Here is a 23,299-nt window from a genome sequence, read left to right on the forward strand (position 1 = left end):
AGTCTTTTCTAGAAAAAAATTTCAATTTGATGATTATTCCAGACTTTTAATCCAGACTCTATGCCTTTAGTCTTTTGGGTGTTTTACTTAATAACATGAAAGCTTTTTTTTTTTTTTTTGACATAGCAGTTACTATTTTCTTAACACTAAAGATATGTAAAGACATGCAGATACCCTAGGTCTCTCTGGAATGTGACCTGTGATCAGCATGAGGAGTACTTTGTCCTTCACCCTTGAGTTGGATTATGTGTTGTCATATATACCTTCATGCTTTATATTTTTCTTACAGTAGGAGTACTTTATTGCCCTGTTTAGCCAGGACACATAATGCATGTATCATGTATAAAACTGAGGCTTTATCACTCTGACCCATGGTGTCATAATTAATTTCTTTATTACCCATTGTTTTGTTGTTGGTGTTGAATTAAAGCTCTCTTTAGAGCTTTGAAGATTACTTATAAGAGTTAATTTACCAAGAGTGACTTCTTAATATAAAGTGCCTGTTTGCTTATTGAGCATTACTGAGGTTTGTTCTATCAAAAGAAAATGGAGAGATTAGTGGAGCTTTCAAATTATTTAGGGCTTCCCTTATAGCTCAGTTGGTAAAGAATCCATTTGCAATACAGGAGACCCCAGTTTGATTTCTGGGTTGGGAAGATCCCCTGGAGAGGGAATACGCTACCTGCTTGGTATTCTTGGGCTTCCCTTGTGGCTCAGTTGGTAAAGAATCCTCCTGCAATGTGGGGGATCTGGGTTTGATCCCTGGGTTGGGAAGATCCCCTAGAGAAGGAAAAAGCTATTCACTCTAGTATTCTGGCCTGGAGAATTCCATGGACTTTATAGTCCATGGGATTGCAAAGAATTGGACAGGACTGAGCGACTTTCACTTTCAATTTATTTATTTAGTAAAAGGCCAGGCATACCAGGTACTTATGCTGCTGCTTTGTGGAGATTAATGAAACAGTTAAAACCAAGGGTCCTGATGAAAACTTATAAATGATTAAAAACCTTCTACACTGGATATTGTATTAAGTACATTATTTTAATAAAGTAGTGTGCATCATTCAGTTTGCATTTCAGGAAGATGCCTTGTCATGTCTGCTACTAAATTCTGTGGGTGTCTAGAGCTGAATCCATATGTAAATCTGGTAAAAGAAAGAGGCTTCCTAAAGGCAACTTAGATGCACGATACTGGATGCTTGGGGCTGGTGCACTGGGACAACCCAGAGGGATGATATGGGGAGGGAGGAGGGAGGAGGGTTCAGGATGGGGAACATGTGTATACCTGTGGTGGATTCATGTTGATATATGGCAAAACCAATACAATATTGTAAAGTTAAAAAATTAAACAAACAAACAAAAACTACTTCAAACCCCCTAAGTCATAGGATTGGATGAAAAGGCCTTCGGGACACAGTATCTTAAAATAGGAAGGAGAAAAATGTGAGTTAATGTCAGGATATCAGTGACTATTACATTATTTTTTCTACTTTTTAAAGTCATGTGTATTACTTTATTGAAATGGGTACATTTTTATAAACTTTAATTTGCAGGAATCAGAGACCCCAACCCTCCAAGGCCTTTCCTTTACTGTCAGACCCGGTGAACTGTTAGCTGTGGTCGGACCTATGGGCGCAGGAAGGGTAAGTTGTGATGCCTTTTGTCAGCCTGATGCAATGCCACAGCCCCTGTTCAGACCTCAGAGTGGAGCCCAGAGCTGAGTGTGACTCAGTTTGAGCTAGAATTGGGTATATCTAGAAAGGTGTTTCTCTAAGTACATTAGTTTTGCAAAAAGGTTTCATGGCCAAATACATCGGGATAAATGCACATTGTGTTTTCCTTCTTGATGCTTCATGTGACATGGTTGGGAACTGCTCGTGGGGAGTTGGGACGTCTCAGTGAAGGAGATTATCTATGTGGCAGCTGTTCAGGATGGACGGAGACAGTGGGGACTTCTTTTTGTCACAGTGGCCCCTCCAGGAAGTCTGGAGGTGGTGAAGGCTCTTCCAGGAAGCGCTGAGCATTTCTTCATGTGACTTGACTTGGTCCCATCAGTGCACATTAGGGAATGTGCAGCCATGTGCTGGAGCTAAAGATATAGACATGAGCCTGATCTTGACACCTCTGTCCTCCAGAGGCAACCAGGTTCTGGGGCAAGACAGATATGCAGGCAGACTATTTCAGCCCAGTGTGGTGAGTGCTCTGATGGCGTGGACATAGGCATGTCATTTCTCTGTGTTACAAGAGATATGAAGGACATGTACATGTGCACTTAGTGTCCTGTGTTTTGTACAACAAAATACAGAAACCTAAATGTGGGATGTGCACACGAGAGGGTGATGATTTCCTCCATGAAGGAGTTTTTTAAAAATTTATTTTTAATTGGAGGATAATCGCTTCACAATATTGTGTTGGTTTCTGCCATACATCAGCATGAATCAGCCATAGGTATACATATGTTTCCTCTCTCTTGAACCTCTTTCCCACCTCTCATCCCATCCTATCCTCCTAGGTTGTCACAGAGCCCAGGACTTGAATCCCCTGGGCATGATGGACTTCTGGTCTTCAAATACATCAACCTCAGAGTTCTTTTAAATAATAACCTTCTGATATATTTTTCACACATAGTTATCAATTTTTTAAATATACTTATTTATGTGTTTGGTTGCATTGGGTCTTTGTTGCAGTGCATAGCATCTCTAATTGTGGCATGTGGGCTCAGTTGCCCTGGGCATGTGGGATATTAGTTCCCCCACCAGGGGACCAGGGATCTAACCAGAGCCTCTGGCATTAGAAGATGGATTCTTCTTTTTTTCAGTGTTTATTATCTGGATATAATTATTGTTTTTTTTAGCATTTCCTTTTGTACTGGGGTGTAGCCAGTTAACAATGTTGTGATAGTTTCACGTGAACAGTGAAGGGTGTATGTCAGCCATACATACACATGTATCCATTCTCCCCCAAATTCCCCTCCCATCCAGGCTGCCACATAACATTGAATAGAGTTCCATGAGCTGTGCAGTAGGTCCTTGCTGGTGATCCATTTTAAATACAGCAGTGTGTACCTACCTGTCCATCCTGAACTCCTAATTATCCCTTCCTCCCATCCTGGAAGGTGGATTCTTAACCACTGGATCACTAGGGAAGCCCCATATAGCTTTTTAAAAACAAGTATTTGTCAAGTAAAAGATACTCAGATGCAGGAACAACTGCATTAAACATCAGATACAGAAAATACACATCCTGCTTGTCTACTCTGCTAGAGAAGGATGTTAAACATTCTTAGTCTTTGTTGAGTAGAGCATTTCATCTGAGGGAACTCAGGCAGAGTAGATTGTTATTGTGTTAATATTCCTTATCAACCTTTAGTTTACGGTGACCAATAATGCTCTTTTCCATTTTTTTCCCTGCAGTATCCAAAGCTGTACTTTATAGTCTTCTGATATAGTGTATCAAGCACCAGGGTGGTGTTGGCTCTGCTGTGGGTCGTGTTCCATTCTAAATGCACCCTGTTCACCTGTGTGTGTTTCCGTCTGTTGCAGTCGTCACTGTTAAGAGCTGTGCTTAGGGGAGCTGCCCCCAAGCCAGGGGAAGGTCAGCGTGCTCGGGAGGATTGCATCGCATATGTTTCTCAGCAGCCCTGGGTGTTTCCAGGAACTGTGAAGAGTAACATTTTATTTGGGAAGAAATATGAAAAAGAACAATATGAAGAAGTAATAAAGGCTTGTGCTTTGGAAGAGTGAGTAATGACTCTTGAGTTGCATGTAGTCGAATTTCAAATAATGATAACATTGATTTAAGCTCTAAGGTTTGTTAAAAGTTCTTTTTTTTTTGAATCTGAAAGGTCTTATTTGTTGCTTTATGCTGGACTTCTGGGTAAGTATGAAGTCATATATGTTGCTGTTTTAATTCTGGTGGGATAATGATGGTCATAGAATGCCTTTGTTTCATTTGGTGAAGTATCATTCACTTTTAGATTCTTTTTTTAATGGACAGTTAACAAAATTTTGAAGAATAGAGAGTGCCATGTAATGAACCCTCATGTTTGCACCCCCAGGTTCAGCCGGGGTCAGCTGGTGGCCAGTCTTGCTGGGTCTTTACCCCTGCCCTGTGCCACCCCTCCACCCAACACCCCGCCCCATCCCCCAGTATTCCAAAGCAGATCCTAGATCTCAGATAAGTTCATCTGTAAGCATTTCATTGTTGTTGTTCAGTCACAAAGTCCTGTCCAGCTCTTTTCGACTCCATGGACTGCAGCAGGCCAGGCCTCCCTATCCTTCACCATCTACTGGAGCTTGCTCAAACTCATGTCCATCGAGTTGGTGATGCCATTGAACCATCTAATCCTCTGTTGTCCCCTTCTCCTCCTGCCCTCAATCTTTCCCAGTGTCAGGGTCTTTTTCAATGAGTTGGCACTTGTATCAGTTAGCCAAAGTATTGGAAATTCAGCTTTAGCATCAGTCCTTCCAATGAACATTTAGGGTTGATTTCCTTTAAGTATGCACTGGTTTGATCTCCTTGCAGTCCACGGGACTCTCAAGAGTCTTCTCCAGCACCACAATTCAAAAGTATCAGTTCTTTGGCACTCTGCCTTCTTTATGGTCCAATTCTCACATCCATACGTGACTAATGGAAAAACCATAGCTTTGACTATATGGACCTTTGTTGGCAAAGTGATGTCTCTGCTTTTTAATATACTGTTTAGGTTTGTCACAGCTTTTCTTCCAAGGAGCAAGCATCTTTTAATTTCATGGCTGCAGTCACTGTCTGCTGTGATTTCTGAGCCCAGGAAAATAAAATCTGTCACCATTTCTACCTTTTCCCCATCTGTTTGCCAGGAAGTAACTGTGAAGATAGCTGAGTGCTGAAGAATTGATGCTTTTGAACTGTGGTGTTGAAGACTCTTGAGAGTCCCTTGGACTGCAAGGAGATCAAAACAGTCCATTCTAAAGGAGATCAGTCCTGGGTGTTCATTGGAAGGACTGATGCTAAAGCTGAAACTCCAATACTTTGGCCACCTCATGTGAAGAGTTGATTCATTGGAAAAGACTCTAATGCTGGGAGGGATTGGGGGCAGGAGGAGAAGGGGACGACAGAGGATGAGGTAGCTGGATGGCATCACCGACCTGATGGACATGAGTTTGGGTGAACCCCGGGAGTTGGTGATGGACAGGGGGGCCTGGCGTGTTATGGGGTCACAGAGAGTCAGACATGACTGAGTGACTGAATTGAACTGAATGGGGCCAGATGCCACATAAATCATCAATAAACATATTCTGTTACCATAAGCAATATAGTATGTAACATTTTATATTATCATTAACCACTTTTAAAAACTTAATTTTTTAAAACAAGTTTAAAAAAATCTTTTAAGGATTTTAAAAAGTTTTAGGCATTACCTAGTTACAGGTATCATGTTGATAAATTCTGGTTTGATATTTTCCCGTATATATTGCTTGACCTTACAAAGCCCTCTTGGACGCCTGTAAGTTTATACTTTCATATTTACACATTCCTGGTGACTTGGACATTTTCTTTTCAGGTTGCCTTGACAATCATAGATAATAAGATCCTTCTGTGTCTAGGTATAGAGGCCTTCGAGACTTGAGTTATTTTAGTGTTGCCTTCATTTCAGATATAATCTTTGGTCACCCCCTGGGCCATGTGATGTGAAAGAACAATAGGCTATGAAGTGGTTCAAAAGGACATGATCTGGTTCAGATTCCAGCTCTTCTGTTTAACAGCTGACCATCCTCAGACCAGTGATACGACCTCACTTAGTCTCAGTTTCCTCATCTGTGAAATGGGGCCAGTGCTTCCTGTGAGCTTGTTGTGAGGATTAGAGATAATCAGCATCAGGGTCCAGCACAGAGCTTGGTGCACAGATCTTACCCCCCATGACCTGAGAGAAGCCATGTACATGTGTACAAATGATGGAGCAGAATAAGATGGTCTTTCATGAGAGATGAGAGATGTAAACAGAGCCTTAGGAACCCAGCAGGTAGAGATGAGTCCAAGATGGTTTCATGCGAGAGTACACTTGGGATGAGCCTGGGAAAATGGGCAGGATATTGACAGGCTGTGAGAGGAGGGGTGATTCCATATGGAAGAAAAGCTGTGAAGGAAGCAGGGCTCCTGCTGCTTGACTCTAGAGTCCAGCCCTCCTCTGCCTGGGCCTCACGTCCGGACCCACATTTACCATTTCAGCAGTCTGCTCCGTGGTGCTTCTACTGTAAGTCTCCACCATCACTGAAGGGCCCTTGATGTGCTTCTGGATGGATGGCATCAGATCTGCTTTGCCATTTCCTAGTTTGCCTCTAGTGTGTGTGTCTTCTGTCCAGTGAGAATTGGGGAAACTTAAAGGAAAATAACGTGAATAAGAATACCTGTCAGTTGGGGAATTGTAGTCTATACTCAAGTCAGGCTTTTCCCTTTAACCTAATTGGAAAATGGTGGCTAGGAATTTAGCCTGACTTGGATTTTGTTGCAAATCCTGTGAAATGGTTTTCCCATTTGGGGCTGGTCCATAAATAATGTTCAGAGTCAACAACACAGTCACAGTCTTGCTACCAAACTCAGAGAGAGCCTGTTTCTTGTGCCCTAACTGTGCTAAGTGAATGTGTGGATTTAGGTGCTTTTTCTAGAACATGGTTAAGGTTGCTGTGCTATGACGTGTTACTATTTTGTTAAGCAAAATGAAACAATGTAGAATCAAAGCATAAAAGCTACTGCTGCTAAGTCACTTCAGTCGTGTCTGACTCTGTGCGACCCCATAGACGGCAGCCCACCAGGCTCCCCCGTCCCTGGGATTCTCCAGGCAAGAACACTGGAGTGGGTTGCCATTTCCTTCTCCAATGCAGGAAAGTGAAAAGTGAAAGTGAAGTCGCTCAGTCATGTCCGACTCTTCACGACCCCATGGACTGCAGCCTATCAGGCTCCTCAAGTTAAGTGGAGCAGTTTTCAAGGACTTCAACAGTGAAACAGAGGCCAATATATGTGTGAAACAGAGGCCAATATATGTGTGTGTGTGTATGTGTGTATGTAGGGCTGGGAACCTGTTTAAAGTGGCTCATTGTTGTTCATGAAAACCAAATCAAGAGATGGTAATAACTTCTGAACTCAACAATGAAAGATGATGAAAGAATGATGAATTTTCATGACAGATCAGTTGCTGCCTTTCATTGGATATAACCTACTTAAGCTTTGAGTGAGCAGGGACCCTGTGTGTCTGTGTGCCTGTCAGGGAGGGAGGGTTACGATGGACACTCTTTCTTCTCTTTATGGTCATGTGCTTTGCATGTTATGACCCACACTGTGAATGTGGTCCCACTGTTGGTTTGATGGGAAAATAGGCATCAGCCACCAGTAGCAAGTTACAATCAATTCCAGTCCTTTTTCCATTTATAGAGGGTGTCCTCACTTTTGAGTTTAGTGACTCTTGTTTTTGTAGCACATTCTGTAGAAGAGGAATGTGAGACTTAGGGAGATCAAAGGACTTGTTTCTCATGCAGACTCCAGTGTGCTACCCGTTTTCTCCCCAAATTTGCTAACGTAGAAACAGAGAGTGAGGGCGTCATCTGCAGAAAGGTACTTCTGTGTATCTTAGGTTGATGCCTGAGGGGTTTAGTAGATAATTCAAAGATTTCTAACATAATAATTGTGTAACAAAACCTGATAGTTATCTTGTTATTGGGGGATATTGTTGTCATTGTTTTTTTAATTTCCCTAGATACTCTGGGGAAAATAGACTGATTTGTCCATTTACTTCTTAAATAATATTCAAATATAGCTTATGGTAGATTCCCAGATCCTCAAGTCAAAGCTTCATATCCTTCTTAACTTTTGAGTTTTTCCTGCTTTCACAGACAAGCATCTACTTAGTCCAGCTGGTCTGCTTGGTGTCCCTCAAGCACGTTGTTTCTTTCCTTTTGGTTTTCCTGCCCAGCCTGCTCTTTCTGCTCCCATTTCTCTACAGACCTTGTCTGTCACTCTATGAATTGCCTTAATTATCACTGTGAAGACATTGGTGAGGTGTTATCCCTTCTCTGAAAGTGAGAAGCAGAGACCAAGATCAGGAAAACTGGTAACTTGAGATAAAACAAGTCCTGTGCCTTCACCTCTTGGGCTTCCAGCTCTCACACCTGTGTCTCTAGCACAGACCTTTGCACCTGCATGTTCAGCTGCACCGTGATGTCACCGAGAGCTCATCTCAGCTTGTCCACAAGTGATGTCTCCTAAACCTGCCTCCACCATCTTCCCCCGCTCAGTAAATGGAGACCCTGTCCTTCCCCTTCTTCACTCCAGACACCACAGTCTCCTCTTCTCTTTACAGCCCACACCCATCCTATCCGCAGGTCTTACAACTCTGCCTTCCAAATGTGTCTGGAGTGTAACCCCGTCTCTCCATTCCCACTGTTTTCTAGCTTATTCCAGTAATGTCCTCACTTTACCCTTCCCCACTTACTGCCTGGTTTCTGCAAAGCACAGGAGTTTCCTTGTAAACCTCAGACCATGTCAGTCCTCCCCACCCCCTCCTCCTCTTACTGGAGTGCCCCCAGGCTCCTCCTGCTCTGTCTTCACCCTCACCCCCTCATTCTCACTCTGCTCTCCTGCCTCCTTGTCCTGAACCCCTTGGGCATCTCCCCATAGCCCCTGCACTCGCCCCTCCCTCTGTGAGGACCAGCCTCTCCAGGTCTGCCTGAGCCCCTCCCCACCTCCAGATCTGCTCACACCCTCTCTGAGCAGAGCCCTCACACCCCAGTGTGGACTCACTTCCCTCCTTCACTCTCCATCCCCCTGAGCCGGCTTCCTTTTCCTTCTTGTCCTCAGTCCTTGTGCTCAGGTTAATTTTCCATATCACCTATCTCCCAGCACGGAAAGAAATTCTAAGAGCTCCGTTTCCTCGTGGCAGAATTCATTGTGCCCAGAATGGTGCCTGGTGTATAGTCAATCCTCAATAAATATGTGTTAAAGTGGTAAAATGCATAAATGCTTTGAAAAAATACAGAATGAAAAAAGTGAAAAGCCCTGAGAGTTTAATTTTCCTGGTTCCAATTTAGTCACTATGAAATAAGCACATTGCTGTTGATTAAACACTTGTATGAAGAACTGATGCTAAAAGGTTAGGATGGCAGGAGGACACATTTTAAACATTTTTCTTTTTTCCGTTTTCTATCTCCACACAGGATTTTCAGAATTTGAAGGAAAGAGATCTAACTGTGGCAGGAGATGGAGGAACCCCACTGAGTGAAGGACAGAAAGCCCTGTCAGCCTCACCAGGTAAATGGGGTTTCAGTTGCCATCCTGCCCCTCTTCCTCTGCGGCTCCTAGTGGACATGAGCACGCAGACCCTGCTCACTGGGTGGGCCTGTGTGAAGCAAGGTCTTGGCCCTTTCCCTGGGCTTGTAGAAGGAACCTGGTGTTGTTGGACACCATCATGATTCAGAGATGAGACCCAGGGAGTGTGAAGTGTCCTTTCCTGACGTCTCTCCACATTTTCTAGAGCCATGTATCAGGATGCAGACATCTACCTCCTGGACAATCCGCTCAGCTCAGTGGACGCAGAAGTCAGCAGGCACTTGTTCTAACAGTGAGTTTGCATGTGTTTTATATCATTTTTTCTTTCCAGGAACCCTGAAGGGATCAGGAAAGGGAGCTCAGGAAAGCCTTTGTGCGAGACTCAACTCCCTCTGCTCTGGTGTTCCTCCCTCCCTTCTCTTCCCTCCACAGAAGAATCATCATAGAGAAATCTTACATCATGATGAGGTCAGGAGAGGAAAATACAGCAGGTGCTTCCAGTGTGTGGAGGAGAGTGGGGTCCATGCTTTAGGGAGAGAGGGATAGATGGCAGATTCCCCCATGACTTGCAGTTGATGGATCCAGACCCCAGGGATAAGCAGGGCAATGTAAAAATTTTAAATTGGAGAGTAGGACTTGGTAACCTGGTAACTGGATGCCAGTCCTTTTTCCTCCATTGTGTGTTGAAGGCACATTGCTGCAGCTTCTGCTAAGTCACTTGACTCGTGTCCGACTCTGTGTGACCCCATAGATGACAGCCCATCAGGCTCTCCCATCCCTGGAATTCTCCAGGCAAGAACACCGGAGTGGGTTGCCATTTCCTTCTCCAGTGCATGAAAGTGAAAAGTGAAAGTGAAGTTGCTCAATCGTGTCTGACTCTTAGCAACCCCATGGACTGCAGCCCACCAGGCTCCTCCGTTCATGGGATTTTCCAGGCAAGAGTACTGGAGTGGAGTGCCATTACCTTCTCCTGAAGGCACATTAGAAGTGAAGTTTTCAGTACCAACATAGGACTTCCATGGAAAGACTATTGGTTTTTGCTTATTAATTAATCTGTTGCTTTGGAAATACTTAATAAAGACTAAAATTTACAAATGATTTATTTCACATCTGAGTATAACTCAGTTGTTTTACATTGCTTCATGGATTCTTACTAGAATTAATAGTTAGACCCTTGTGTAGGTTTACCTTGAATTTGAAACTCGGTATCTTGGTTGAAGTCCTGACTCACTTTATTTCTGGAATTTGTTGTCAGTGGCTCTTTCTTGGCCACAGAACTCCTGAAGGAGAAGAGCTCTGATGCTTTTCTGTCCTAACACACGCTGACTGAGGCCTCTGGTGGAGTCTAGACTGGCCTCTTTGTAAGCCTCATGAATTCGCTTTTTCTGAAACAGCCTCCACATCCACCCCACAGTTAGTTCCCTTGCTGTTGTTCACCTTGTAAAGCCAACGAGCTTTCCAGCTGCACTTATTAATGTCCTGCTGTATACACTGAGATCGATGCCCTTACAGATGTTCCTACACAAAGCCTCTTAGTTTACAAGGAGGACGGTGAGCCAGGAGAGGGGAAGGACCACACTGGGCAGAATAAGGGAGACTAGGATGCCCAGCTCTCATTCCTGCCTTTGAGGAACCTGTCTCTACATGGAGCTGGTTAAGACAGATGCCTGGGAAAGCTCAGCAGAGTCACGGTTTAGAGAGTTTCCATACAGGGTAGGAAGTACTAAGTGGAAGCGGAAGTGGCAGCTGGAGGGTTTCACTGAAGTTGGAAGGTTCCCTGTGCCCGGGGCTGGGCGGGCAGTGCCCTGGGGCCTGCGGGCTGGGCAGATATGTGGAGGCTGAGAAGAGGACCCAGTCCTTTGCTGAAGGAAGAGGAGAAGCTCAGGTGTGGAGGGAGGAGGAAGCAGGGCTGTGAGGAGGACAACAGGCATATCCTCGCCTGGAGGAGGCGGGGTGTTCGGTAGAGAGAAGCTGTTTGGGAATTCTCGTTGTCAGGTCGTGTATTAGTTTCTAGGACTGTGTCCATCCAGGCTGCTCTCACAGGAACCAGAGCTGGGTGGCTTAGAAATAATGGAAGTTTATCTATCTCGGTTCTGGAGGCTGAGAAAGTCCAAGTCAGGGTGCTGGCAGATTCAGCATCTGATGAGGGTCTGATTCCAGTGTCCTCTTGTGCTGGAAGGGTGAGGGAGCCCTGTGGTTCCTTTTATCAGGACACTAATCCCTTTCATGGAGGCTCCACCCTCATGACCCAATCACCTCCTGATGGCCCCACCTCCTAATACCAACACAGTGAGGATTAGGTTTTAATGCATGAATTTTGAGGACAAAAGCATTCAGTCTATAGCAAACTGTCACAGATGGAGGTGCTTAGAGAACAGAAATTGATTCTCTCATGGTTGTCGAGGCTGGGAGTTCAGCGCGTGGGCAGCTTTGGTCTCTGCTGAGCATGCCTTCTCACCCGCTGGCGGTGGCCACCGCGCGGTGTCCTCACGCGGTCTCCCCTCTGTCCTTGAGCACCCCTGTGTCTCTGTCCTTTCTTATAAAAAAGTTTTTATTGAAATATGGTTAATTTACAATATTGTGTTACAATATTGTACAGCAAAATGGCTCAGTTATACACAGCTATACATTCTTTTTAATAGTCTTTTCTGTTATGGTTTATCTCAGGATATTGAATATCCTGAATACAGTTCTCTGCACTATACCATAGGACGGTGTTGTCTGTCCATTATACACATAATAGTTCGCATCTGCTAACCCCAAATTCCCAGTCCATCTCTCCCCCACACCCCCTCCATCCATGCAATCCCAAATCTGTTCACTGTCTGTGAGTCTGTTTCTGTTTTGTAGATAGGTTCATTTTTGCCATTTTTTAGATTCCACATATAAGTGATACGTGATATCTTTCTCTTTCTGACTTACTTCACTTAGTATGATAAAGTCTAGGTCCATCCACATTTCTGCAAATGGTATTCTTTCTTTCTTTTTATTTTATGGCTGAGTAGTATTGCATCATCTATATGTATCATATCTTCTTTACCCATTCATTTGTCTATGGACATTTAGGTTGTTTCCGTGTTTTGGCTATTGTGAATAGGTTTGCTATGAACATAGGGTTGCGTGTGTCTTTTTGATTTATAGTTTCCCCCAGATATATGCCCAGAAATGGGATTACTGGATTATAAGATAATTCTGTTTTTAGTTTTCTGAGGAATCTCCATACTGTTTTCCATAATGCCTGCAACAACTGATAATCCCACCAGCAGTGTAGACTGGTTCTCTTTACTCCATTCCCCCTCAGCCACTGTTATTTTAATGCTGGCCATTCTCACTAGTGTGAGGTGATACCAGATTGTAGTTTTGATTTGCATTTCTCCAATAATTCACAATGGTGAGCTTCTTTTGGCCATCTGTGTCTGTCCTTTGGAGAAATGTTTATTTAGTTCTGCCTATTTTTTGATTGGATTTTTTGTTGTTGTTGAGTTGTATGAGCTGTTTGTATATTTTGGAAATTAAGCCCTTGTTGGTCACGTCACTTGTAGTATTTTTTTCCCATTCTGTAAGTTGTCTCTTCATTGTGTTTATGGTTTCCTTTACTGTGCAAAAGCTTGTAAGTTTGATTAGGTCCTATTTGTTTACTTTTTTTTTAATTAAAAATAATTATTTGTTTATGGCTGTGCTGGCTCTTTGTTGGTGGGGCTTTCTCTCTAGTTGTGATGAGCAGGGGCTTCTCTCTAGTTGCAGTGTGGGCTTCTCATTTCAGTGGCTCCTCTTGAGCAGAGCACCGGCTCTAGGGTGTGTGGGCTCAGTAGTTGAGGCTCCTGGACCCCAGAGCACAGACCCGGTAGTTGTGGTCCATGGACTGAGTTGCTCCGTGGTATGTGGGACCCTCCTGGACCAGGGATCGAAACCATGTCTCCTGCATTGGCACATGGGTTCTTTACCAGTGAGCCACCAGGAAAGCCCTTTTTGTATATTTTTGCTTATATTTCTATTGCCTTAGGAGAGTGACCTAAGGAAACATTGGTATAATTTATGTCAGAGAATGTTTGCCTCTAATCTCTTCTAGCAGTTTTATGGTGACAGTCTTACGATTAAGTCGTTAAGCCATTTTGAGTTTATTTTTGTGCATGGTGGGAGGGTGTGTTCCCATGTCATTGATTTGCAGTCCTGTGTCTCTGTCCTTGTGTCTTAGTCTCTGCTTCATCTAAACACACCAGTCAGATTAGATTAGGTCCAGTATGATTAAGGGTAATGATTAATTCTTTAAAGTTCCTGTCATCAAATTCTAAGGAACTGATGGTTAAAGTGTCAAGTGAATCTGAGAAATAGCCAAGTGAAGAGATTTCAGCAGAGTCCAGTGTGTGAGAGGGAGACGTGTGAGGAGCTCTGAGCTCTGGACACGAGGAGCTGGGATTCCACGTTCACTGGGGTCATTAGTCTTTGGTGGGACCTGCCCGGCTGTAAAATGTGCTGAGTGTTGGGGTGATGAAAGAGTCGTGGAGATGGATGGTGGTGATGGCTGCACAACTATGTGAATGTACTTAGTGCCACTGGGCTGTATGCTTAAAATTGTTAAAATGGTAAATTTCGTGTTATATACATTGTAACACTTACACAAACCTGCATAGTAGCACTGAATCTTTGAGAACATGAGAGAACAGGGCAGATGACACATGGTGTGGCCTCCAGTTCTCTGATCTGTCCTCCCACCTTCTCCTTTTCATGACTTGATGAATTTTTCATTAGAGAAGTGCCTGTGTCTTGTCATGAGTTCAGTGACAGGAGCTAGTGCTGTGACAGTGATTCCCTAACCCCACCCTCCTGGCATCGTGCGTATCTCAGCATCTTTATTCCCAGGACCCTACCTTGAACTCACAAATGTGTGTCATCCCATCTTGTGAGCATCTGCACAAGTTCCCCATCAGGGCAGGAACAGATCCTACTGGCTGTTGCATCCATGTCACAGGGGAAGGCAATTGGTGTGAAGTACAGTGTGCTGATCACAGAAGTTGTCCTGAGTTATTTTTTGAACAGAGGAGATATTTACAAAATCCTCTCAAATATTTTGAGTGTACCACTTTGGATATATACTTGAGAGAAACAGGCTTAAGACAGTTGTTTGCTAATCAGAACCACATTCTCTAGGGTGATTTAAAGCAAAAGCAGGGAGTATGAAAGAAATTTAGGAAATCACTCAGCAGCAACTGGAGAGTGTTCTCAAGCTAGAGAATTGGATGGAACAATATGCTGTGAGAGATGGTGGTCACGTGGAAGGTTAGTCATGTGAAGGGTTCTGTATTAAATGTGAACGAATCACACTTCTACTTACAATGAACAGATTCCTTCAGTCATGAAGGAAGGTCATTAAGGTTGTGAGTTTTACAATTTATGCTGTGAATACTAAATGGGTTCTGTCACCCACACAAGGTTAGGGGCCTTGGGTGAACTGATGCTGTCTCACCTGTGTCCAGCTGTGGATCCTGTCCTGGTTCAGCCCCAAATCCCAGACCCCCGCCTCCTGCATTATCAAGTCTTTGGGTCTGTCCTGATCAGACTCCCATGCTGTTGTCTACACAGCTCACTCTCCTGCTCCAGCCCTTCTTAGACCCCTCTTCACATTTAGGGAGCAGCTCCAGGTCCTCAGACAGAGAACAGGCTTCCTTGCCGTCTGCCCCCCTCAGCCTTTCCGGCTCCACCCCCACTCTGTGTCTGGCTGTGCAGGCTCTGTGGGGTCCTTTCTCACCCCATCTGTCTGTGCACACTGGTTCCTCTGTCCCAGAGCCAGGAGCAGTGCGCAGGATCCAGAAGGAAGGTGGCCCTGCCGTTCCCTCCCGCTCCTCCAGGGGGCGCCCATGCCCTCTGTGGGTGCACTTGACCATTTATGAGTCCCCCCCACTGGCACCCCACTCCAGTGCTCTTGCCTGGAGAATCCCATGGATGGAGGAGCCTGGTGGGCTGCAGTCCATGGGGTCAAGAAGAGTCGGACACTACTGAGCGACTTCACTTTCACTTTTCACTTTCACCCATTGGAGAAGGAAATGGCAACCCACTCCAATGTTCTTGACTGGAGAATCCCAGGGATGGTGGAGCCTGGTGGGCTGCCATCTATGGGGTTGCACAGAGTCGGACATGACTGAAGTGACTTAGAAGCAGCAGCAGTAGCAGCCATCTGCCCCCAAGCTGTGAATGCAGGAAGGTGCTTTAGCCCAGCGTGTTCTGTTTCAGGACCCCTGCACTTGCTGTGTCTTCTTCCAGGATGTTTCTCTAGACAGTCTCAGGGCTCCCGTGTCTCCCCAGAAAAGTGAAAATCGCTCAGTCATGTCCAACTTTGTGACTTCATGGACTATACAGTCCATGGAATTCTCCAGACCAGAATACTGAAGTGGGTGGCCTTTCCCTTCTCCAAAGGATCTTCCCACCCCAGGGATCAAATCCAGGTCTCTTGCATTGCAGGTGGATTCTTTAGCAGCTGAGCCACAGGGGAATCCAAGCAATATTGTAGTGGGTAGTCTATCCCTTCTCCAGCATATCTCCCCAACCCAGGAATCGAACTAGGGTCACCTGCATTGCAGGCAGATTCTTTACCAGCTGAGCTGTCAGGGACCAGCCCTTATATAGGATTATATGTGGGATTATAGGATTAATACAGCCTTTATATAGGAATAACAGTCAAACAACTGGTAGCTGCTCAGTAATTTCTATGTCATGACTTGGAAATCTTTACCCTAAAAACTTGGAAAACAGCTGTTGGTGCCTCCTTCACTGGACTACTTTTTAGAATTTTTTCAGTTCAGTTTAGTCGCACAGTCATGTCTGACTCTTTGCGACCCCATGAGCTGCAGCACGCCAGGCCTCCCTGTCCATCACCAACTCCTGGAGTCTACCCAAACCCATGTCCATCAAGTTGGTGATGTCATCCAGCCATCTCATCCTCTGTATTCCCTTTTTTCTCCTGCGCTCAATCTTTCCCAGCATCAGGGTCTTTTCAAATGAGTTAGTTCTTCGCATCAGGTGGCCAAAGTATTGGAGTTTCAGCTTTAACATCAGTCCTTCCAATGAACACCCAGGACTGATCTCCTTTGGGATGGACTGGTTGGATCTCCTTGCAGTCCAAGGGACTCTCAAGAGTCTTCTCCAACACCACAGTTCAAAAGCATCAGTTCTTCGGCTCTCAGCAACTCTCACATCCATACACGACCACTGGAAAAACCATAGCCTTGACTAGATGGACCTTTGTTGGCAAAGTAATGTCTCTGCTTTTGAATATGCTATCTAGATTGGTCATAACTTTTCTTCCAAGGAGTAAGCGTCTTTTAATTTCATGGCTGCAGTCACCATCTGCAGTGATTTTGGAGCCCAGAAAAATAAAGTCTAACACTGTTTCCACTGTTTCCCCATCTATTTCCCATGAAGTGATTGGATCAGATGCCATGATCTTAGTTTTCTGAATGTTGAGATTTAAGCCAACTTTTTCAGTCTCCACTTTCACTTTCATCAAGAGGCTTTTTATTTCCTCTTTACTTTCTGCCATAAGGGTGGTGTCATCTGCTTATCTGAGGTTACTGATATTTTTCCCAGCAATCTTGATTCCAGCTTGTGCTTCTTCCAGCCCAGCGTTTCTCATGATGTACTCTGCATAGAAGTTAAATAAGCAGGGTGACAATATACAGCCTTGATGTACTCCTTTTCCTATTTGGAACCAGTCTGTTGTTCCATGTCCAGTTCTAACTGTTGCTTCCTGACCTGCATATAGGTTTCTCAAGAGGCAGGTCAGGTGGTCTGGTATTCCCATTTCTTTCAGAATTTTCCACAGTTGATTGTGATCCACACAGTCAAAGGCTTTGGCATAGTCAATAAAGCAGAAACAGATGTTTTTCTGGAACTCTCTTGCTTTTTCCATGATCCACCAGATTTTGGCAGTTTGATCTCTGGTTCCTCTGCCTTTTCTAAAACCAGCTTGAACATCAATTAGATGGTGTATAAACCTGTGAAGTTCTCTAAGGGGTCGATAGGGGGATACTTTGTTAATATAGACCCTCAGTCTATAACTTAAAAAAAACCTGTCTCCATTTCCTGTTTTGTAACATTCCATATTTTGGATATATAAAATTCACTAATATGTTATCAGAATTTCATAGATTTTTTCTCCCTTTTCCTTCCTTCCTTCCTCTTTGTTTTTTGAAGGGCATGTACAGAGATTTGCCCTAATTAATATCCCCATGCTCCACATCCGCCAATTACCAGCATTCCCTGCCAGAGTGATATGTTGGCAACATCTAATGAATCTACACTGACACATCATGTCCACCAAGCTCCATGGTTTACCTTAGGGTTCACTCTTGGTGTTGTACATTTTATGAGGTTGGACAAATGTACAATGACATTTCCATCATTTTGGTATCATATATAGTATTTTCTTTCTCCTTAAAAATCCTCTGTGCTCCACTTATTCATCCCTCACCCTTTCCACCACCTGCTAGCAACTATTTATCTTTTCATTGTCCTCACGGTTTTGCCTGTGTGACGATATAATGTAGTGAGGCTACACACTATGTAGCCTTCTCAGAGTGGCTTCTTTCCCTTAGTGATAAGTGTTTAAGTTTCTTGCACGTGGTGTCCTAACTTGGTAGCTCATTACTTTTTAGTGCTGAATAATAGTCCATATCTGGATGGACCAATTTATTTCTCCTTTCATTTATTGAAGATCACTTGGTGAATTCCAAATACTGTGAAATATGATTAAATGTTGGGGAATGAAATGGCAACCCACTCCAGTATCCTTGCCTTAAAAATCCCATGGACAGAGGAGGCTGGCAGTTTGAAGTTCATGGAGTCACAAAAGAGCTGGACACGACGTACTAAGGAACTACAATAATATTTAGTTATTATTTAATCTTATTTAAATGTACTATAGGTATTCCATTAACTAAAAAGAAACTATTTCTTTCCCTTCAAAATTAAACATATAATCAACAGACTTACTTCCCATGAGCATCCAAACCAGACTGAACAGCAACCTCCTTTCTTCTACTTCCATGCTCTGTTCATCTTGTGTTCATTGCATGGTCAGTAATATCACCATGTTAATTGTATCCATTTTATATTCATTTATTTTAAGGAAACCAGGAAAATGTATTAAAACACCCAAATGAATCTACCAATAAGTGCCACTGTAAGCAGAGATGGCTGTTTTCTGGAAACTGACCAAGTAGACTGATGGGCAGAGATGGGTGGCAATGCTTGATAGCTGAAGGATGAAATTATAAATGTGAGATAAGAAAAGTGGTTTCAGGATAGCAGAGTAACGGTTACAGTCTTGTAGGACATACAGTGGTGTGGTAGAAATAGCCTCCCTGGCTGTTTTCTTTAACAAGTGAAGACTTAAGTTTCATGACTGCTGAAAAATGCTAAGTGATGTGCATATACACATATCATTGTTGGTGAGAGGGGTGCAAACTTTTGGTCCAGAATTTGGTGTGAATCTAGAGAGAGTGGCATCTCTTGTGGGATACAAGCAAGCTATACTTCCTTGTTGGATTCTGAACTGTTTATGGATACATAACATGGGGTTAAATGTATCATTGCAGAACAGCTCCTTTGAAGAGGTGGCACCTCAGGCTTTTGGACCGAAACCATCATCTTTGGGCCAAAGGCCAGCTGCCCTTTCCCACTTGCTTCTTATTTAGAGTTACCACCCTACCTTCTGTCCACAGAGCTATAAGGTGAAGCCCATGTGTAATTTTAAATTTTATAATAACCATGTTAAAAAGGAAAAACGAACTAGTGGAATTGATATTAGGAAGATGTTTTTAAACCTTCGTGTCCAAATAATATTATGTAAGCATGTAATCAATTATAAAATATTATTAGTGAGACCAACAAGTATTTTATAGTGTCCTTGAAATCCACTGTGTCTTTTACACATACAAAACATCTCATTTGGACCCAAATGCATTTCAAGTTTCAAAACCCACATGTGGATCATGCTACCATAAAAACTGAACCATAAGGAAGGCTGAGTGCTGAAGAACTGATGCTTTCCAAGTGCGGTGCTGGAGAAGACTCTTGACAGTCTGTTGGACTGCAAGGAGGTCAGACCAGTCAATCCTAAGATTATCAACCCTTTATATTCACTGGAAGGACTGATGCTGAAGCTGAAGCTCTAATACTTTGGCCACCTGATAGGAAAAGCTAACTCACTTTCCCAGACCCTGATGCTGGGAAAGGTTGCAGGCCAAAGGAGAATGGAGCAGCTGAGGATGAGATGGTCAGGCACCATCACTGACTCAGTGGCCATGAACTTGAGCAAACTCCCAGAGCTAATGGAGGACAGAAGACCTGGAGTGGTGCAGTCTGTGGGGTCACAAAGAGTCAGACGTGGCTTAGCGACTGAACCAAAGCAACCACAAATTGGTCAACCCACAGTATTCAGTATTAGTTAGGACTTAAAAAAATTTTCTTTTTAGCGTTCTTGAAATATCTCATGTTAAAAAGAGAGGGAAATTTTACTAATCATTTAGGAACAGGTATAAAGACATTAGCAAACCAAAGCACCTTCTGACAGAAACATTCATGTCTTCAGCTGTCATTCTTTGGGCAAGTTCAGTCTTACAGAAGACAGCTGAGGAGAAGCGGCATCTAAGTTGCGTAAATCATATGTCCAAACTCATCCTTATTATTCCTAGTAGAGTCCCTCAGATCCTTATTTAAATCCTATTCATTCTTAACTTACAGAGCATCTTAAAAGTAGCAAAAAGTAAAATGCTGGCAGAGAAGCAGAGGAGAAATGTACAGACATGAAATTGTTAAAGGATAAATGGTTGCTATTAAGTGTATGTATATACATTGAGAAACCTAGACAGTGTACTAAAAAGCAGAGATGTCACTTTGCCCACAAAGGTCTGTATGGTCGAAGCTATAGTTTTTCCAGGAGTCATTAGTTTAACTGAGTTTGGACCATACAGAAGGCTGAACACTGAAGAATTGATGCTTTCCAATTGTGGTGTTGGAGAAGACTCGTGAGACTCCCTTGGACTGCAAGGAGATCAAATTGGTCAATCATAAAGGAAATCAACCCTGAATATTCACTGGGAGGACTGATGCTGAAGCTGAAGATCTGATACCTTGGCCACCTGATTGAAGAGCCGACTCACTGGAAAAGACCCTGACGCTGGGAAGGATTGAGGGCAGGAGGAGAAGATGGTGACAGAGGATGAGATGGTTGGATGACGTCACTGCTCAATGGACATGAGTTTGAGCAAAATGCAGCAGATAGTGAAGGACAGGAAAGCCTGGGGTGCTGCAGTCCATGGGGTCACAAGGAGTCAAACAAGGACTTAGCCACTGAACAACAACAGCACCAAATGTAAATAAGTAAATCCATAAATCTTATACCCGTGCTACATTAGGCTGTTAGAATATTGTTCCAAATGGCACAATACATTATGATGGTAAGGATACCAAATAATCAATAACAATTGTCATGTTCTGCATACTCTAAGAATGGAGGTACATCAGTAACACATTTTAGAAAAAAGCAAAAAATTCCACAAGTTTTGTGTTAATATTAAGACATAATGGACTTCATTTCTGTTGTCCACATTATAATGAAACCCTTTGGACAAAGCGTGACTCCAAGGATGGGAATTGCAGACCCAGTACACGCTGTAAGCTCTGTGAAGGTAGGACACACACATTTCATTTAGATGCAATTTGCTACTTTTGTACCTACAGCTTCCCTGAGAGTGCAGTTGCAAGTGGACTGTCTAAGCAGAATGAAGGGTAGTCTGTTTTCGGAAAACAAAAGAGAATCCTAAATTTCTTTATGTAGAGAAAGAGTTCTTCAGGTTTTAAAGGCCTGAGTGTTCTATAAGACATCTATGCATATCCAAAACAGAGACTAAATATTAATAGTCAAGCACTGCTAGCGAATTGAAAACCAAACTTTGTTTGTTCATTAACTTTTGGCCATGGTGGGCCTTTGTTGCTTTGTGCTGGCTCTTTTCTGCTTGCAGGCATCGGGGGCTACTCTTTGTTGCCTTGTGTAGGCTTCTCATTGCAGGGGTTCTTCTTGTTGCTTTTCTTGCTGGGCAGCACAGGCCGTAGGCATGCGGACTTCAGTTGTTGCACTACACAGGCTCAGCAGTTGTGGCTCACGGGCTCAAGAGTGAGGGCTTAGTGGTTGTGGTGCAGGGACTTAGTTGCTTGTCGGCATGTACAATTTTCCCAGTCTGGGTATTGAACCTGTGTCCTCTGCACTGGCAAGCAGATTTCTATCCACCGTGCCACTAGGGAAACCTGAAAATTAATCTTACAGGTGTATTTCTTAGCTCAACTTCTGTTTCTCCTAGCTCAATGGAAAGTCACATTTAATAAACCCAGAAATAGAGTTTGATGAAGGAGAAATGGCCCACAGAGGATGATTTTCAAGGGATGGAAAGGAGATTATGGGATAATTTTGGTAGTGTTTTATAAATTCTTTTTAAAAATTGACAAGAGCAAGGTTAAGTTTGGCCCTCTAGTTTTCTTGATTGTGTTGAAGAAAGCTATGGCTCTAATCAGATCTTGTATAAGCCCATGAAATTCTCTAAAGGGTTGATGGGGGGATATTTTGTTAATATAGACCCTCAGTCTATGACTTAAAAAAATTTCTTCTCCATATCCTATAATGTAACACTTCACATTTTGGATATATAAACTTCACCAATATATTACCAGCATTTCATAGATTGTTTTTTCGCTTTTCCTTCTTTTGTGTGTTCTTTTCTTTGAGGGGCTGTGCAGAGTTTTCCCCTAATCCGTGTCCCCACACGCCACAGCCACCGATTACCAGCGTCCCCCACCAGACTGAGAGATCGGCTACCTCTAGTGAATCTACACTGACTCGTCAATGTCCCCCAAACACCGTGGTTTACATTAGGGTTCACTCTTGGTGTTGTGCATTCTATGAGGCGGGACAAATGTACAATGACATTACCCTAATTTTGGTATTATACAGAACATTTTATTTGTCCCAGAGGAAGAAGGATCCTCTGTCTTCCACGTATTCATCTCTCAGCCCCACCACCCCCTGCTGGCAACTATGGATCTTTCCATTGTCTCCAAAGTTTCGCCTATTGACGATGTCATACAGATAGAAATACATACACCACATGGCTGTATCAAATGGGCTTCCTTCACTTGGTAATAGCATTTAAGTTTCCTCCTATTGGTTTTCTGACTTCACAGCTCGTTTCTTTTTAGTGTGGAATAATAGTCCATATCTGGATAGATCAGTTTATTTCTCCATTTACTTACTGGCTATCATCTTGGTCACTTCCAAATTTTGTCAAATATGATTAAATGTGCTATCGGCAGTCCATGGAGTAAAAAAAAAAAAAAAAACAGAAACAAACTGTTCGTTTCCCTTCAAAGTTAAACATATAATCAATAGGCTTACTTCCCATGAGCATCCAAACCAGACTGAACAGGAACCCCCTTTCTTCTACTTCATGCTCTGTCCATCTTGTGTTCATTGCATGGTCGGTAATATCATCATGTAAATTTTATCCATCTTCTATTCATTTATTTTAAGGAAACCAGGAAAATGTATTAAAACACCCAAATGAATCTACTAAGTGCTGTTATAAGCAGAGATGGCTGTTTTCTGGAAACTGACCAAGTAGACTGATGGGCAGAGATGAGTGGCAATGCTTGATAGCTGAAGGATGAAATTCTAAATGTGAAATAAGAACAGTGGTTTTAGGATAGCAGAGTAATAGTTACAGTCCTGTAGGACATACAGCGGTGTGGTAGAAATAGCCTCCACGGCTGTTTTGATTAACAAGTGAAGACTTAAATTTCATGACTGCTGAAAAATGCTAAGTGAAATGTACATATACACACATCATTGTTGGTGAGAGGGGTGCAAACTTTTGGTCCAGAATTTGGTATGAATTTAGAGAGAGTGGCATCTCTTGTGGGATACAAGCAAGCTATACTTCCTTGTTGGATTCTGAAC

At 43.2% G+C, this 23,299-nt stretch overlaps 1 protein-coding gene and 1 pseudogene across 1 annotated transcript in view; both read left to right on the forward strand.

Moving 5' to 3' along the window:
- LOC133258037 (ATP-binding cassette sub-family C member 4-like) overlaps positions 1 to 3,743 on the forward strand; it is a 57,291-nt pseudogene extending 53,548 nt beyond the window's left edge.
- A 5,389-nt stretch (positions 3,744 to 9,132) lies between these two features.
- Positions 9,133 to 23,299, forward strand: part of LOC133258057 (ATP-binding cassette sub-family C member 4-like) — a 395,899-nt gene continuing 381,732 nt past the window's right edge. Inside the window, exons 1-2 of the mRNA XM_061434396.1 lie at positions 9,133 to 9,279; positions 9,503 to 9,589. The gene's annotated coding sequence lies outside the window, so the exon portion shown is untranslated. The remainder of the gene's footprint in view (positions 9,280 to 9,502; positions 9,590 to 23,299) is intronic.

Source organism: Bos javanicus, chromosome 12 (assembly GCF_032452875.1).
Source record: "Bos javanicus breed banteng chromosome 12, ARS-OSU_banteng_1.0, whole genome shotgun sequence".
NCBI classification, from domain to species: Eukaryota; Metazoa; Chordata; class Mammalia; order Artiodactyla; family Bovidae; genus Bos; species Bos javanicus.